Raw genomic sequence first — 19,003 nt, 5'->3', positions numbered from 1 at the left:
GATCCAAGCTTTTGGAAAAAGAAATTGCAATTTTGCAAAAAAAAAACTGCTGGGAAACCTGAAAAAAATGGTAGAAATTAGGAATAGATCAATACTACATGCCACATACCAACATAAAGTCAAAATGGATACGTGATTTAGAAATAAGGAATAATATCATAAACAAATTAGGGAGGCACAAAATAATGTCCCTGCCAGAACTAAAGACAAGGGAAGATTTTAGGTCAAAACAAGATGCAAAGAACATTATTAGTTTCAGTGTTTTTAAAGTTTCAAGTTTTAGTTTATGAGTTTTAAAAGTGATAATATTGATACATTAAATTAACTTTTTCTCTACCAAGAAAACTAGTGCAAATTACATTAAAAAGTAAACAAAATATTGGTAAAAATCTTTATAGCAATTCTCTTTAACAAAGGATTCATTTCTCAAAGACATAGAGAAGTGAGTCAAATTTATAAGAATATGAAGCATTATACAATTGACAAATGGATAAAGGATATGACCAGGAATGTCTCAGATGAAGAAAACAAAAATATCTTTAATTATATAAAATGCTCCAAATTACTATTATTAGAGAAACACAAATTAAAATAAAGCTGAATTACTACCTCATAGCCATCAGACTGGCTAACATGACTAAAAAAAAAGGAAAATGATTAATGTTGGAAGAAATATGTAATAATCAATATAATATTACTCTGCTGGTAATGTTGGGAAATGATAAAACCATTCTGGAAAGCAATATGGCACCATGCTCAAAAGGCCATCTCACTTTGCATACACTTTGGCCCAACAATACCACAACAATACCACTACTTTGCCTGTATCTCAAAGAGATTAAAGAAAAAGGAAAAGAACCTACCTGTACAAAAATATTGGCAGCATTTTTTTGTGGTGTCAAAGAACTGGAAACTAAAAAGATAGATATCCCTCAGTTGGGGAAGATCAAACAAGTTGTGATATATGCTTGTAATGGAATACTATTGTACCATTATATTGTGAAATGATAAACAAGAGGATCATGAAAGAGGCCAGAAATAATTACATGATGTGAAGTAAGCAGAACTAGGAAAATGTATGCAGTAACAACAATATTGTATGATCATCACTATAAGTGAATGACTTAGTTTTTGTCAAATAAGTAAGGATCCAGGACAACTCCAAGAGCCTCATCACCAAAAAAAGGATATCCTCTGCCATAGAAGGAACATGCATGTAAATTATAACATAAAATTTCTTCTTTCACAACATGATAAACATGGAAATATGAATTATATGATAAATTTGCCTTCTTGGAGAGAGTAAAGGTATGAGGAGGAAAGAAAAGACACAGATTTCAAAATATCAGAAAACTGATATTAAAATTTTTATTGACATGTAATCTGAAAAAATATAATAAAATATATATCCAAAGGATTATTTACATTAAGACATATATTCTTATATAAACTAATTCCTATAATACTAATGTTTTAAAAATTGCTGCTCACAAATACAAGTTGTTCACAATATTTCTCAATTTTGAGATTGATTGCCAAAATCTTCTTAGTAATAGGTTAAACTACACTATTTTGTGACCTCTTTCTCATTCTGATTTTTAATGTGCTCTCTGGAGAATGTGAAGATCAAGTATTTCTTATTCATTTTTTTATTAAATGTGGTTGCCTTTACCCCATTTGCCATAGATGATAAGAGCTCTTTTGTTGCAGGGAAATCAGCCCCATGCCTCCCTCCTTCATTCTCAATAGAAAGTTATGCAACCATTCATTAAAGCCTCCTTCATTTTGACATTAGTTTTCTGTCAAGTAGAGTTCTCACAGAGGGAAAGCTCTTTTGGGGTCAAAAAAGTTAGGAGAGTTGACAGGCAAGAAATATAACCTCTCACGGGTATTAATATAAGAACTTGAAATGCCTTATCTTGTAAGCTTAAAGATTTCTCAAACTGGGAAGGCTGATACAATCTGATTAACACTGTTTGAGAACTAGTAGTTTAGACAATATGATAAAAGTAAAATGGGAAAAAAGGAAAGAAATATCAAAGGCAATTCCAGATGCCTACCTGCTGTGCACTTTTTCTACCTGGTATTTTTCTTACTTTACTTTTATTATCTTTCCCCTTTAATTGTCAAGGCATTAAAAGTGGAACGTGACCACCTCATGACCTTTTCATCTCTGAGAAGGCTATAATCTATTCAGTAAATGTAAAAGCTCAGTCATCACTATTGAGCTTGCTATTAACTGTAGGCAAACATTCCAAAACATAGTATGACTGACTAGGGAGCACAATTTTGAGCAATTTTATTGCTCCTGCCTAGAAGCACTACACTAAACTAAACCCAATCTCAATCAAAATATAACAACAAAAAGAATTATTGTTGTTAATGTCTCCAAGAATAAAGTAGAATTCCAAATCATAAAATTAATTTAAAATTAGGACATTACTTATAGAAAGGAATGATCATTAAGTGCTTATTATATGTCAGGTAATATACTAAGCACTTTCTTAATTTTATATCATTTCATCCTCACAATCCTATGAGGTAAGTGTAATTATTATCTCCATTTTGTAGATGAGGAAATTGTGACTTGCTTAGGGTCATAGTTAATATGTGTCTGAGGTGACATTTGAGCCCATGTTTTCCTGGCTCCCAACCTGGCATTATCCATTGTGCCATATAGCTGCCTCTATGGATTACACTTCTGTTTTTTGTAAGAGACATATGCACTTAAATATATTGTGTGTATAAATTTGTGTATATATACCTATACACATGAGTATATAGATATATATGCATACATATATACAAATACAGACAGCAGTTTGGTTGGGATGACCCTGGAAATCAGGAAAATGTTCATGAAGATGTTTCTTGATCTTCATTTTGAAAAGAGAGAGTGTCTATGAGAAGGAGATAAGAATGGGGACAAGAAATGTAGTTCTATATCTTTCCATACATCATTTATAGGAAATAGTGTTGTGTAAATATCACTCTATTCATTTATTATCTTTAGGTTATTAATATTGAACTTAGGAATTTCATGTTTTTTTTTATTCTTGCTGATACTCTTGCCTCTATTTCTATTCATATTTGTTCACAGAAGTGATATTTGTGCCACTATTTATACATAAAATATTTATTCCTATCTAAACTTTTCATGGGAGGGCACAAATTTGGTTTCCTAAAGACTTTGCCAAAAAGAAAAACTGATTCTACATTGCTCAAAAATCTTTACTTATGGGCATAGTATCAAAATCAATAGATTTATGAGGATTAATTTTCAAGTGATTTTTTGAGGTCTTAGAAATTCATAAAAATGACTAGAATACAAAATAATTCTGCATCATCTTAGGTAACTTCTACTCCCTGGATGATTTAGTAAGTCCTAAAAGAAGCCAAAGGAGCAAAATTCAAATAGTTATTATTCTATAAGTTTTAATTTAATCACTGTCTTTACAAAAATATTTTATTGATGCATTTTATCTTTAAATCACATTATCTGAGAGATAGGAAAAGCTTCCTTCCTATCTTTAGATTCAAATACTCTTTTGAGAGGAAGAGTAATAATCAATCAATTGAGAAAAAACACCAAAAACAGTGACATTTGAAAAAACATACAATATTATGGCTTCATAGTTATAGATCTTTCTTTCTTAAGGATAGAAATGTATTTCATATAGTTATTTAATTAGAATCCAAATTCCTTTATATCTATTAGATTGTGAACTTCTTGAGGATAGGTATTTTGACTTTCTTTGTATCCCTGGGACTTACCATAGTGACTGACATAGTAAGTGCTTAATAAATGCACACTTCCTGATATATTGATTTTTCAATTACATCACTGTAGTTATTTTGAACACTTTAGTCTACTGCTTATTTTCCTATTCATGTGATTCAGTTCATATAAGTCTTGCCATTTTTCTCTGATTTCCTCTTGTTCATAGTTTCCTATTGCACCTAATATTTCAGTATATCCAGGAGACATTTTTTTAAATCCACTCTGAGAGGTAAAGTCAAAATGGTGGCATAATAACAGGAAAATCCTGAAACTGCTCTGAATTTCTTTCCAAATCAATCATTAAAAAGTGTCTCAAAAAGAAAGATATCAAAACAAGACAAGTAAAGGGGCTCATGCACTAGACACAGGATGAAAGGTAGGCAGTGAGAGAGAATTTCCACATCATAAGGGGGTAAAACTGCACAAGGAAAAGTGCAGGCTGATCACTCCTCCCCACTGACCTACTCCACCAGAGGCAGAGCCAGGACCAGGGCAATCTCTGAATTCTAGAGGGCTACCTACACTAAATAAAAAGCACCACAGACCTACTCATGGAGGATCTAGGCCCTGGCAGTGTGATTCAAAGCTTAATAGCATGAAGTCACTCCACAGCAGTAGAGGCAGCAATGTAGCAGTGGCAGTAGCAGCAGTGGCAGGGAAGATAACCTCACAGCAAAATACTGTAAGGTGTGCTACAACACATACCTATACCTGGAAATCCCAGGCCCTAGATGTGAGATTCAGAGCTCTAGATCACTGATCTCACACAGCAGCAGGCAGAGGTAGCAGTGGCAGCAGCTGCAGGGTGGCATTAGCAGCAGCAAAGGAAGATAGCCTCAAGGCAAAACATTTCAAAGCTTGCTATACTTACAAAAATAAAACACCACAGACCAACCCCTGGAAATCCCAGCCTCTGGAGGTGAGGGTCAGAGCTCTATGATAGTAGGCTTGCTCAGGTCTCTAACAGGGAAGAGAAGATGTCCCATGGCAAAGCTCTGTAAGACAAAAGCTAAGATAGAAATGACCAGAAACATGCAGGACTCTTTGTCCTCCTGTGGGAAAATGAGAAAACAACAGGAAAAAAAACTCTTGACCCTGGAAAATTTCTACTGAGAAAAAAAATTAAAATACAGAAGTAACAGAAGAAGGTGAGAAACAAACAAACACACCAAAAAAAATAGAAACTGGTCCCAAGTTGTGGAGGAACTCAAAAAAAAGTTCAAGAACCAAGAAAGACAGAAGAAAAGTAGGTAGAAAAGTGGGAAGAAGAAATGAAAGAAACATAATAAGAAAATAATAGTTTAAAGGCAAAATTGCCAAAATGGAAAGAGAGACACAAAAATCAAATGAAGTAATAAACAAACTAAAAACCAGCATAAATCTGATGGAAGAACAGGTAAAGAAATCCAATGATGAAAAAAATGCCAGGAAAAGCAGAATACACCAAATAAAAAAGGAGAATCAAAAGATCATGGATGAAAATCAGTCTTTAAAGACTAGAATTGGGCAAGTAGAAGCTAAAGATTTCATAAGATATCAAGAAAAAATTAAGCAAAATCAAAAGAATGAAAAAAATCGAATTCTATCAAACATTTAAAGAATAACTAATCCCAATACCATACAAACAATTTGGCAAAATAAGCAAAGAAGGAGTCCTACCAAATAACTTTTATGACACAAATATGATACTGATTCCAAAGCCAGACAGACCAAAAACAGAGAAAGAAAACTATAGACCAATCTCCCTAATGAACAGAGATGCAAAAATCTTAAATAAAATACTAGCAAAGAAACTCTAGCAAGTGATCAAGAGGATTATTCACCATGATCAGGTGGGATTTATTCCAGGAATGCAAGGATGGTTCAACATTAGGGAAACCATCCACATAATTGACCATATCAATAATCAAACCAACAGAAATCAGATGATTATTTCCATAGAAGCTGAAAAAACCTTTGACAAAATACAACACCCATTCCTATTGCAAACACTAGAAAGCATAGGGAATAGAAGGGCCATTCCTCAAAATAATAATATATATTTAAAACCATCAACAAGTATTATCTGTAATGGGTACAAGTTAGAAACCTTCCCATTAAGATCATAAGTGAATCAAGGATGCCCATTATCATCTCTATTATTTAATATTATACTACAAATGCTAGCAGCAGTAATTAGAGAAAAAAAGAAAATGAAGGGATCAAAGTAGGCTATGAGGAAACTAAACTATCACTTTTTGCAGATGATATGATGGTATACTTAGAGAATCCAAGAAAATCAACTAATAAGCTAGTGGAAATAATCAATAACTTTAGCAAATTTGCAGGGTACAAAATAACCCACATAAATCATCAGTGTTCCCATATATTTCCAACAAAAAGTAGTATCAAGAGTTAGAAAGAGAAATTCCATTTAAAATCACTTTACAAAATATAAAATATTTGGGAATCTATTTGCTAAGACAAACTCGGGAATTATAGGAACGCAACTACAGAATACTTTTCACACAAATGAAACTAGATCTAAACATCTGGAATAACATTAATTATTCCTGGGTAGGATGAGCTAATATAATAAAAATGATAAACCTACCTTAACTAATTTACTTATTCAGTGCCATACCTATCAAACAACCAAGAGACTTTTTTTTATAGAATTAGAAAAAAAGGATAACAAAGTTCAACTGGAAGAACAAAATATCAAAAATATCAAGGGAACTAATTTTAAAAAATATGAAGGAATGTGCTCTTATGTACCAGATCTTAAACTGTACTATAAAGCAGTGATCATCAAAATAATATGGTACTGGCTGAGTTAAAAAGGTAGATCAATGAAATAGACTTGGGGTAAATGACCTCAGAAAGCTGGTGTTCTATAAATCCAAAGATCTCAGTTTTGGGGACAAGAACCCACTAATGTGGGGAAGATTCTATTAGCAGAAACACCAATAAGGGAAACAACAAATCCCAGCCAAAAAGAAATAGATTTATTGAGAGAGGGTCAGTCACAATAAATCTGGCTTCTGGTCAAGACCAGAGACACAAAGCTTTAGAAGATGGCCTTGTTTTTGCACAGTGTCAGATAAAATATAGCAAAAGCCTTTGCAATTAAAATTAAAATAGAATGAACATGAATCTTTCACATGGACAGATCTTAATTAGTGATACAAGTTCTGAATAAGCTGAAAATTATAGAAATCCTCACTATGGAAGGTAACTAATATATATTATTATACCTGATCTTTGCAAGGCCTCTGCCATAAGGGGACATGGTCTGATTTTTGTGTACAATATTTATTCTTGTCAGGAGTCAGTCACCTTTTGTATTTTGACCTAAAATGGCTCCTAGGAATGTTTCATCTAAGCCATTTAATGTTTTCTGTCAAACCCCCAAAAGCAGCCCTTTGTCCCTTGACTGACTGTCTTGTGTCATGCACCCAAAAGGCAGCTTTCAATATCCTAAATGATGGTCTTATGACCTACAGGCAGCAGGGTGTGGAGGGTTTGGTAGGAACATTTGAGATAGAGTCTTAAGGTCAAAGTGCCTGTCAGCAAGATTTAATATCACTCTAAGCTACATTATTTCTTAGCTAATGTTTATAATTCATATAAAGTTAACTATATTACTTGACTATTAACTCAAAACTTATCATAATGCTAATAATATGATAATCATAAGGGGGTAAGGGTTTCACATTCAAACTCTTTGACAAAAACTCCTGGGAAATTGGAAAATAGTATGGGAAAATTTAGGTTTACATCAATGGGTAAATGACTTAAATATAAAGAGGAAAATTATAGGTAAATCAAGTAAACATAGAATTGTATACCTGTCATATTTATGGGAAAGGAAATAATTTAAGACCTAACAAGAGATAGAAAACATTACAAAATATGAAATGAATAATTTTTATTATATTAAATCAAAAAGGTTTTGTACAAATAAAACCAATGCAAACAAAATTAGAAGGGAAGCAACAAACTATGGAAAAAATTTTTTATGTCAAAATCTCTGATAAAGATCTTATTCCTCAAATTTATAAGTAACTAAGTCAAATGTACAAGAAATCAAGCCATTCCCCAACTGACAAATGATCAAGGGATATGAATAGTTAATTTTCAGGCTAAGAAATCAAAACTACCAATAATCATATAAAAATGTTCTAAATCCCTTGTGATTAGAGAAATGCAGATCAAAACAACTCTGAGGTACCACCTAAAACCTAGCAGATTGGCCAAGATAACAGTAAAGGAAAGTAATAAATGTTGGAGGGAATGTGACAAAATTGAGAAACTAATACATTGCTGGTGGAGCTGCAAATTGATTCAACCATTCTGGAAGGCAATTTGGAATTATGCCCAAAGGGCTTTAAAAGAATATCTGCCCTTTGATACAGCTACACTACTACTAGGCTTGAACCCCTTAGAGATAATTAAAAAAGAGTTGTACAAAAATATTCATGGCCTCGCTCATCATGGTGACAAAAAATTGGGAAATAAAGGGGTGTTCATTGTTTGGAGAATGACTGAAAAAATGTGGTATCTGATGGTGATGAAATACTATTTGCTGAAAGGAATGATGAATTTGAGGAATTCCATGTGAACTGAAAGACCTCCAGGAAATGATGCAGAGCAAAAGGAGCAGAACCAAGATAATATTGTACACAGAAGATGATACATAGTGGCACTATCAAATATAATAGACTTCTTTACTTGTAGCAATGCAATGATTCAGATCAATCCTGAGGGACTTATAAGAAAGAACACTATATTGAGGGAAAGAACTATGAGAGTAGAAACACAGAAGAAAAGCATATGATTTATCACTTGATTATATGGTTATATGATTTAGGGTTTTGGTTTCAAAAGATTATTCTACTATAAAAATGAATAATGTGGAAATAGGTATCAAGTGATAAGACGTGTATAACCCAGTGCAATTGCTTGTCAGCTTCTAGAATGGGGAGGGAAAAGGGGAGAGAGACAACACAAATCATGTAACCACAGAAAAATATTTAAAAATAAAAATAGTCCACTCAGTTAGTTGTAGCTATTCTTAACATCTCCTTTGTTACTTGTCCAGTGTATTAACACACAAGAATATATATATATATATATATATATATAAACATTTTTGTCTTAAATCAGTCCAGGATAAAGGAAATGTAGGCATAATTGAGAGATTCTTTTTGGAGAGGCAAATAATGGATTTAGAATTCTTAACATTTTGTTCTCAATTTTAATGTCTCCTAAATGTAAGCCTACTTACCTTTGGTGAAATAATCTTGACTATCTCACCTTATGATATGTCCATGATGAGCATATACCAATAGACCAGTAGGATGATAATTACAAATTATGTAGTCATCTCTTGCAAAAGATAAGGAATCAAAATGATCTGTGAAGATGGAAAGTTTTCATAAATTGAAGCAGAGATGAATCAATAAATTCTGAAGAATAATATGCATGATGCTTACAACAATGTGAATTAAAAAATCATTTAAAGGATGCTGAAATCAGAATAAATAAAAAAGAAAAAGTAAGCAAGGGTTCCACTGGACAGATTATGAAATATTTCTTTACTCCTCTAGGCAAAACTAGAGGATTATGAAGGCTTATAGAGTAAGTACATAATAAATACTTGTTTACTCCCTTGATGTAGAATGCTACATACACTATTAAATGCATTTACTGTATTTGTTTTAGTTTAACTGTTTTCTCTGTCACAGGTATCACAAAAGAGTGTTCAATATGGGAACAACTTGTGGGGAGGGTTATCCTTTTTAAAAATGTATATTTTCCCAATTACATTTAATAACAAATTTTCACATGTATTTTCTGAAATTCTAAAATTTAAATTGTCTCCCTTATTTCTTTCCTTAACCTCTCCCTTAGATGGTAAGCAATTTGATCTGAGTTATACATGCATGACCAGGCAAAACATATTTTCAAATTTGTCATTGTTGTGAGAGAATACTCATATAAACTCGAAACACAAAATAAAAAACACAAAATAAATAAAAATTAAAGTGAATACTTTGATATGCATTCAGACTACTACAGTTGTTTCTCTTAAAGTCATTATCATTCTTTATTTAAGTCCTTCAGAATTGTCCTAGATCACTGATGGAGAACCTTTTAGAGACTGCATGCTATGCCTTGTCCCTTGTACCCCCAGAGACCTTGTGCCATGCTTGTCCCACTCTACACTGAGTGCTGCATGTACCCTACCCCTGTTATCCCACACAGGGGAGAGACAAAGTATTCACATTGGGATGCTGGGCAAAGGGGCAGGTGAATTAAGAAATGTCCTCAGCTGGTAGAGAGGGGGACAGGAGTAGCTGAAGCACTGCTCCCCTCCAGCTCTTCCACCTATGAGCCACCTGGCTTATCCCCTGTGTGCTCCCATTGGGCTACTGGGGAGAGGGGCGAGTAATGTAAAACAATGTCATCAGGCACAGTGGATCGGGGAAAGGGAATAATTCCGCTTGAGTCCCTCTGCCTTTCTAGTAACAAACTCTGTCAAGTGATGGCTATGCATGCCCACAGAGAGTGCTCTCTGTGTGCTCTTTGGTACCTGTGCCAAAGGTTTGCCATCATGGTCCTACCTAAATCAGTTGATCATTATACCACATTGCTGTTATTATGGACAATTTTCTTCTGATTATGTTTACTTCATTCTTTATCAGTTCATGTAGTTTTTTCCAGTTTTTTTCTGAAACAATTATGTTCAACATTTCTTATGCTACAATAGTATTCTATTGTAATCATGTACCGTAATTTTTCAGACATTCCCCAGTTGATGAATATGCCCTCTATTTCTAATATTTTGCCAACAAAAAAACAACAAATTAAAATAAATATGTTTGTACAAATGAATCATTTTCCTTCTAATTTAATCAGTTTGGGATATAGACATATTAGTGATATTAGAGGATCAAATGGTAAGCATAGTTTTATAGGCCTTTGAGCATAGTTGCAAATGGCCCTCCAGAATGGTGCTTTGTTCAATTTATTTTTCTTAGTATGGATTATTTATTGATTCTATTTCTTCTTTTCTTAACCTTGCTCATACATTTTATTTAGATTGTCTGATTTATTGACATATAATTTGGCAAAATAGCTCTTAGATTGTATTAATTTCCTCTTTAGTGATGAATTAACCCTTTACATTTCTGATACTGGTAATTTGTTTTTCTTTTCTTTTCATTCTTTAATTGAAACTAACCAGTGATCCAACCATTTAATTCATTTTTTAATAAAAATCAATTCACAGTCTTATTTAATAATTCAATGAGTTTATTACTTCCAATGTTACTAATTCCTCTGATTTTCAGGACTAATAATTTGGTCTTTAATGAATGGTTTTTAAATTTTTGTTGTTTTCATTGCATGTCCAATTCATTGATCTGTTTTTATTTCTCTGTTTTGTTGATGCAAGCATTTAAAGACATACATTTTCCATAAGTACTTCTTTAGCTGTAGCCCATAAATTTTGACATGTTGTTTCATTGTTGTCCTTACCTTTAAAAATTTATTGATAATCTTATGATTTGTTTTTGAACCAATTTTTAAGAAATATATTATTTTTATTCCAATTATTTTTTGTCTTTTTATGATCCCTTATTGATTATAAATATTTTATGTTATCATCCAAACAGGATTCATTAATTATTTCTGCATTACGACTATTTGATTGTAAGGCTTTCAGTTTTTGCTTTGGTGCCATGTACTACTAAGAAAAAGGTATATTCCTGTATATTTCCATTCAACTTCCTCCAGAGATCTACTAAACCTAATTTTTGTAGAATCCCATTCACCTCCTTAACTTTTTTTTTTCCATTTTGCCTTTTGGTCAGATTTATCTAGTTCTGAGAGGGGAAAGTTGAGCCTCCCCCACCACCCCAAACTAGCATGGATTATTGTCTATTTTGTCCCATGTCTCATTTAATTTCTTCTTGAACACATTTGGAGCTATGCAATTTAATGAATATGTGTTTAATATTATTATTACTTCATTGTCTATGGTAATTTTATCAAGATATAATTTCTTTCCTTATCTCTTTTAATTAAATCTATTACTATTAGCTTTATCTGAAATATGGTTGCTAATTCTTTTTTTATTTATTCCAGCTGAAGCAATAAATATCTGTTTCAGCCTTTTACCTTTGCTCTGTGAGTTTCCCTGCTTCAAATGTGTTTTTATAAACAGTTTATCATGGGATACCAGTTTTAATCCAATCTTCTAGCCATTTCTGTTTTATGGGTGAGTTCATCTCATTCACATTCATTTTTAAGCATTATTTTAAAGATGGTTGAAAAGGATTATTAGAGAGATTCACTCTTTGCCACTGTTTTTTCCATCTTGGCTACACTAGGAAGGGTTATCCTAAACATATGATGTAGGTCTAAAGACATCAATACTTTTATAATTCTTTGAAATATTTTCAAAGCCCTATTCAATGCCATCTCCTTCTATAATCTGTGACTCTCATAATGACTTTGCCTACTATTACTAGAGAGAGTTGTATAGTAACTCTCTAACGAAGTTGTGTAGAAGTATCCTAGTAGAGTGAATAAAGAATTAGCTTTGGAATTCATTAGACTTAATTTCAGGTTCTACATTCAGAAATATTTTCTGTTTGACCATGAGCAGCTCTTCAGTGTTCTATACAGTCCTCCCAATCTATGAACAGTGAACAAGTTGACAGTTGATAATCTGAATTACTGGAGACAGTTTCCATATTGTGAATTTCCTTAACTCATTGATTTGTTGATAGCTAAACTTAAATTAGAAATCTAAATTAAAATGAAACAAAACACTTTTCCTTTAAAATGACACTTAAATTATTGTATGGTACAATAATTTTCTTGTTTTCCCACTAATAATTTGGTATAGAACAGAACAAGTTGGTGAGAGTGGAAGGACCTTTCTAGCTACGTATAAATGAAATGTACATAATTTTAATGATAATCAGATTAATTTTCAAGCTATATCGAGGAGGGGAAGGATTTAAATGAATAGAAAAGATTAAAAAGTTTATGTTTTATATACATTAAAGTAATAAAAACACATCATTAAAATTGACCCATAAACCTGTCTTCCCATTTCAAAAAAAAATCATTAGAATAGCCTATCTATATACTGAGGTTGAACATGAAGTTTGCTGCTGGTAAAACAAATAATTATGAGGACAATTCTGAGGGATTTATGGAAAAGAATGCTACCCACATTCAGAGGAAGAACTGCAGGAGTGAAAACACAGAAGTAAAACAACCTCTTGAATACATGGGTTGATGCAGACATGGTTGGGGATGTAGACACTAAATGACCACAACAATGCAACTATCAATAATATGCAAATAAGTATTGACTAATCACACATGTTAAAACCAGTGGAAATGCATGTTGGGTATGGGAGGGGGAGGTTAAAGGGGGTTGAAGGGGAAAGTAAAAACATGAACCATGTAACCATGGAAATTTTTTTCTAAAAAAATAAAATATATTTAAATAAAAAAACAAAATGTAAAAAAAAGAATCTGTAGATGACTTCCTACAATGGAATATTTTTAGTTTAGTGCTGACCATCACTATTTCTTGCCTAGAATAATATTGTAATGTTTCAAATCCCAAGCCCCTGGCTCTAAAGCTTGCAATATTTTCATCATACTTTACTTATCATTCTTAAGTCAAAAAGGGTCTAATTATAATTTTCTTTAATTATGAATTACATTATCATGTTTTATTGTCAATACCTTTTAAAGTAGTTTCTTCCTACTTTGAGCCTATGAAGGTATTTTTCTCTAAATGCCAGAAGTTTCAATTAAGATCTTTTTCAACTATGAGACAAGAGATGCTCTTAGTGTTAGAGGACCTACCTACCCATATTTTATAACTTATATTTTATAATTTTATATTTTGTAAAATAAAATTAATGGAAAAGTATGATGTCACTATCCTTTGTGATATGTGAGTCTAAGAAAAAATGGACTATCTTATTGACTCAGCTGAGACCAGAAGGTTATGTCCTTTTGTCCTCCTTAAACTTCAGTGAGTGTTCAGAACCACATCCCATTCATAAAGCATATAATGACAGATTTAGTATTAGCCTAGAATTTTAAATTTGAGGACTCAGAGAATAGAAGATTATAGGGAATATAGTACCAGTTATAATGCTTTAAAAAGAATGAAATAAAATAAAACGATGAATCTAAAGCATGTACTTTTTGAAAACAATTGTTCATAATTTGCTTTCAGCAAGTTATCTTGGGATAATGTGCCTTAATTATGCTGTATACTTTGATGATTATTTATATCAGTTGTGTTTTAACTTGGGAAAGAATACCTGATTAGTACAATTACAATTTTCCCATGTACAGTGAACTGTAAATATTACCTGGACTAGAACCAACTTAGATCAGTGATCTCATCAATGTGTGTAGTCCATTCAGTGATACAAGTTACAAACTGCACTTTTTGAGCATGATTTCCCAATGAGGAAATTAGGACCTCGAGTGGTCAATTGTGAGAATTAAGTGAACCACACTGATGCCATATTGAGAATCAGTTCTGGAATTAAGTTAGTTGCTATTCAGTTATAGGTCTAGTCCAACTTGTCTTCTGTGAAAAAACTTTATCAAATTGTGGGAATCGGGAGAAAATCTTATTGCATTGTTTGAACCTAGCTCTCTGTAGCTGGAAAGCTGGACCACCTCTACCTGTTGTTTAGAGACTTTTAACTAAAGGCTGAGCTTGTGATGAATGGAAACCTATTTAGAGCCGAATATTGATGCAAAGAGCTGTCTTACAATTGTACATTTCAAGCAACTCGTATGTCTTATTAAAAATAACTGCCCTTATACTGATCAATTACTTATTGTTTTTTTTTTATTCCTTTGGTTGGTAACAGACACTTTGGGGAATGGAAGACATTTTCCCCAAAATTTAGGTAACTGTACCGGTTCACTCTTCCCTTCCAAAAATGGAATGTTCTTAATCTTTCCTCCACTTAGAAATCAAATTACATAATTCTGTATTGCATCTTTTTAAAAAATTCAAGGATATTTTATTTTCTCAATTACATGTACATTTTGCAAAATTATAAGAAGCAAACTCTCCCTCTCTCTCTTCTTGACCCCTACTTGGAGATGTTAAGTAATTTGATTTGGGCCATATATGTATTAACATGCAAAACACATTTCCATATTGTTCATTATTGAAAGAGCACATTCATACAAAGTCAAACCCCCAAAATGAAACCATAAATAAACTGATGTGAAAGATAGTATGCTATGATCTTAATCTGACTCCAACAGTTCTTTTTCTGGATGTGGATAGCATTCCCTGTCATAAGACCATTAGAATTGTCCCAGATCAAAATATTCTTGAGAAAAGCTAAGTTTTCACAGTTGATGAGTACCATACTGCATTTACTGTGTAGAATGTTCTCTAGTTCTACTTATTTCCTCTGTATCAGATCCTATTAATCTTGCCAGCTTTATCTGAAATCATATTGCTTATCATTTCTTATAGCAGAAATAGTATTCCATCACTTTGTAATAGATGATAATGTAATGGATAACCATTGTATACCACAATTTGTTCAGCCATTCCCCAAATGATGGCTATCCCCTCAATTTCCCATCCTTTACTACCACAAAGTGAGCTACTTAAATAACTTTGTATGAATGTGATCTTTCCCTATTTAAATTTTTTCTTTGCAATATAGACCCAGTAGTGGTATCACAAGATTAAAATGTATGCACAAATTTATGGTCCTTTAGGCAGTTACACATTGCCCTCCAGAATAGTTGGATCAGTACACAACTTCACCAACAATGCATTAGTATCCCAATTTTGCCACATCCCCCTAAACTTTATCATTGTACTTTACTGTCATATTGGCCAATCTGATAGGTATGAGGTGGTACCTCAAGATTGCTTTAATTTGGCTTCCTCTAAGAAAATTTAAAACATTTTTTTGCATTATTGTTGATAGCTTTGATTTCTTCATCTGAAAAGTACTCGTTTATATCCTTTAATCATTTGTCAGTTGGGTAATGGTGTATATTCTTATCAAATTGACTTAGTTCTCCATGTATTTGAGAAATTATATGTTTATCTGAGAAACTTTTTTTATATAAAATCTGATTCCCAGTTTGCTGTGTTCCTTCTAATCTTGGTTATATCACTGTTGTTTTTTAACTAAAGCTTTTTAATTTAAAACAATCAAAATTTTTCATTTTACATTTTATCAAACTCATAAACTATTCTATGTTCTCTTAATTTACTTACATTATCACTCTTTATATCTAATTAATCTACCCATTTTGATTTCACCTTGGTATAGGGTATGAAATATTGACCTATATTAGTTTCTGCCATTTTTGTTTTCAAATTTTCCCAGAAGTTTTTGTTAAATAATGAATTAACACAATAGCTGAGGTCTTTGGTTTTATCAAACACTAGATTGCTAAGGTCATTTAACTCTGTATATTGTGCATCTAATCTATTCCATTTTGATCTACCATCTTATTTCTTAGCCTCTACTAGGCTGTTTTGATGATTATTACTTTATATTATAGTTTGAGATCTACTTCACATTTTTTCATTAATTCTCTTCATATTCTTAAACTTTTGTTCTTTCAGAGGAATTGTTATTATTTTCCTAGTTCTATAAAATAGTTATTTGGTATGTTATTTGGTATAGCATTCAATAATTTAATTAATTTATGTAGAATTGTCATTTTCATTATATTAGTTTGGTCTACCAAATGAACAATAAATATATTTTCTAATTGTTTATATTTGACCTTATTTCTATGAAAGGAGTTTTGTAATTATGTTCATATAATTCCCGGGTTTATCTTAGCACGTAGATTCTAGGTATTTTAAATTGTCTAGAATTATTTTAAGTGTAATATCTCTTTCTATATCTTAATGCTGAACTTTTTAACATATAGGAATGTTGATGATTTATGTGGATTTATTATATATCCTACAACTTTACTAAAGTCGTTAATTATTTCAACTTGCTTTTTATAGTTGATTCTTCAGAATTCTCTAAGTATACTATCATATCATCTGCAAAGAGCAATACAGTCATCCTTCAATAAATCATGGTTCACTTATCCTGGTTTCACTGTATCTTAGGTTCAAAAAAAAATCTAATTCTGTATCCTGGCACATTATTGGCTGATGGAATTAAAGGCAACTAACCACAGCACTGTGTTCTGTATCCTGGGCCCTGTTTGGCTCAGTGACTGTAGGTTAATTAGAATGTGGAAAAGGTTTATAGTTGAGTGGGAAGGGTTTATAAAGCCTTAAAATATAAATGAATAATAAAATAAATATAATGCCGCTACTTTGTGGATTTTCACCTATCACAGGGGTCTCAGGAATGTAATTCCCATGATAGGTGAGGGATCACTGCAATTTAGCTTTCTCATTTCCTTTTTTAATTCCTTCCATTTCTTTTTTTCCCTTTTCTTGTTGTTAAAGCTAGCATTTCTAGTACAATATTTTAAAAAATAATGGTTATAATGGGAATTCTTGCTTCATCCTTGATCTTATAAGGAAGGTTTCTAACATTTTCATTACAGTTGATACTTGCTGATGATTTTAGATAGATACTACTTATCGTTTTAGGGAATTGTCCATTTATTCCTATGTTTTTTAGTGTTTTTATTAGGATTAGGTGTTGGACTTTCTTAAAGGCTTTCTTTCATCTACTGAGATAATCATGTGATTTCTATTAGTTTACTTATGAATACAGTTAATTGTGCTAGTACTTTTCCTAAAATTAAACCAGCCCTGCATTCCTGATATAAATCCTACATGGTCATAGTGAATAAACCTTGTGGCATATTGCTATAGTCTCCTTGGTAGTATTTCATTAAAATTTTTTGCATTCATATTCATTAATGAAATTGATTTATAATTTTCTTTCTCTGTTTTTTTTAGCTTCTCAACTTAGGTAGCATCATCATAATTCTGTCATAAGAAGAATTTGGTAGAATTCAATTTCTATTTCTCTAAATAGTCTATATTGTTTTGTGATTAATTGTTCTTCAAATGTTTGACAGAATTCACTTGTGAATGCATCTGGCCCTGGAGATTTTTTTCTAAGTGGGTTCAGTGAAGCTTGTTCAATTCCTTTTTTTTGAGATGGGATATTTAAGTATACCATTTCCTTTTTGTTAAGCTAGGACATTTATATATATATTTTGAAAATGTTAATCCATTTCCCTTTGATTATCAGATTTATTGGAATATAATTGGGCAAAATAGCAGTTGGTTATTGCTTTACTTTCCTCTTGATTGGCTGTGAGCTCACCTTTTTCATTTTGGATACAAATGATTTAATTTTCCTCTTTTCTTTTTTAAATCATTAATCAATGTTCTATGGGGCTTTTTAATTTTTTGAGATTAAAATCTAGTCTTATATAGTTCTCTTAATTTTAATTTTATTAGAATTTCCAATTTAATTTTTATCTGGGGACTTTAAATTTGTTTGTTTTCTACTTTGCTTTAGGTACATAACCAATTAATTGATTTGCTTTTTCTCTGTTTTAATAATGTAACCATTTAGAGATGCAAATTTCCCACTATGTAATGCTTTGGCCATATATCTGATCGGTTTTGATACACTGACCCCTCATTGTCATTCTCCTTAATGAAATTATTGATTGCTTCTATAATTTGTTCTTTGACCCACCCCTTTTTTAGCCCTACATGATTTAGTTTCCAATTAATTTTTATTTTTCTTTCCACAGAGGCTTATTTATAATTTTATTGCTTTTTGATTTGAAAAGCATGCTTTCATTTCTTTTTTTCTGTCCTTGGCTGTGAAATTTTTATGCCCTGATACATGCTCAGTTTTTGTGTGAGTGTCATGCACTGCTGAAAAGAAGGTATATTCCTTTCTCTTCCCTTTAAGTTTTCTCTAGAGTGCTAAAATTTCTATACTTTCATTCGTTTGCTTCTCTTCTTTCCTGTATATTTTTGGTTAGTTTTATCTAGTAGAGAAAGGGGTAAATTGAGGTCTTCCTCTAGTATAGACTTAATTTTTACCTATTTAATATTTATTTATTTAATATTTCCTCCTGTAGCTCATTTAATTTATCCTTTAAAATTTTGGAGGCTTATACTATTTGGTGTATACTTATAAGTTAAGCATTCCTATTACTCCATTGTCTATAGTATCTTTTACAAAGATATCA

Source organism: Gracilinanus agilis, chromosome 1 (assembly GCF_016433145.1).
Source record: "Gracilinanus agilis isolate LMUSP501 chromosome 1, AgileGrace, whole genome shotgun sequence".
NCBI classification, from domain to species: Eukaryota; Metazoa; Chordata; class Mammalia; order Didelphimorphia; family Didelphidae; genus Gracilinanus; species Gracilinanus agilis.
The sequence above is the reverse complement of the archived record's forward strand: the minus strand, read 5'-3'. Positions refer to the sequence as shown.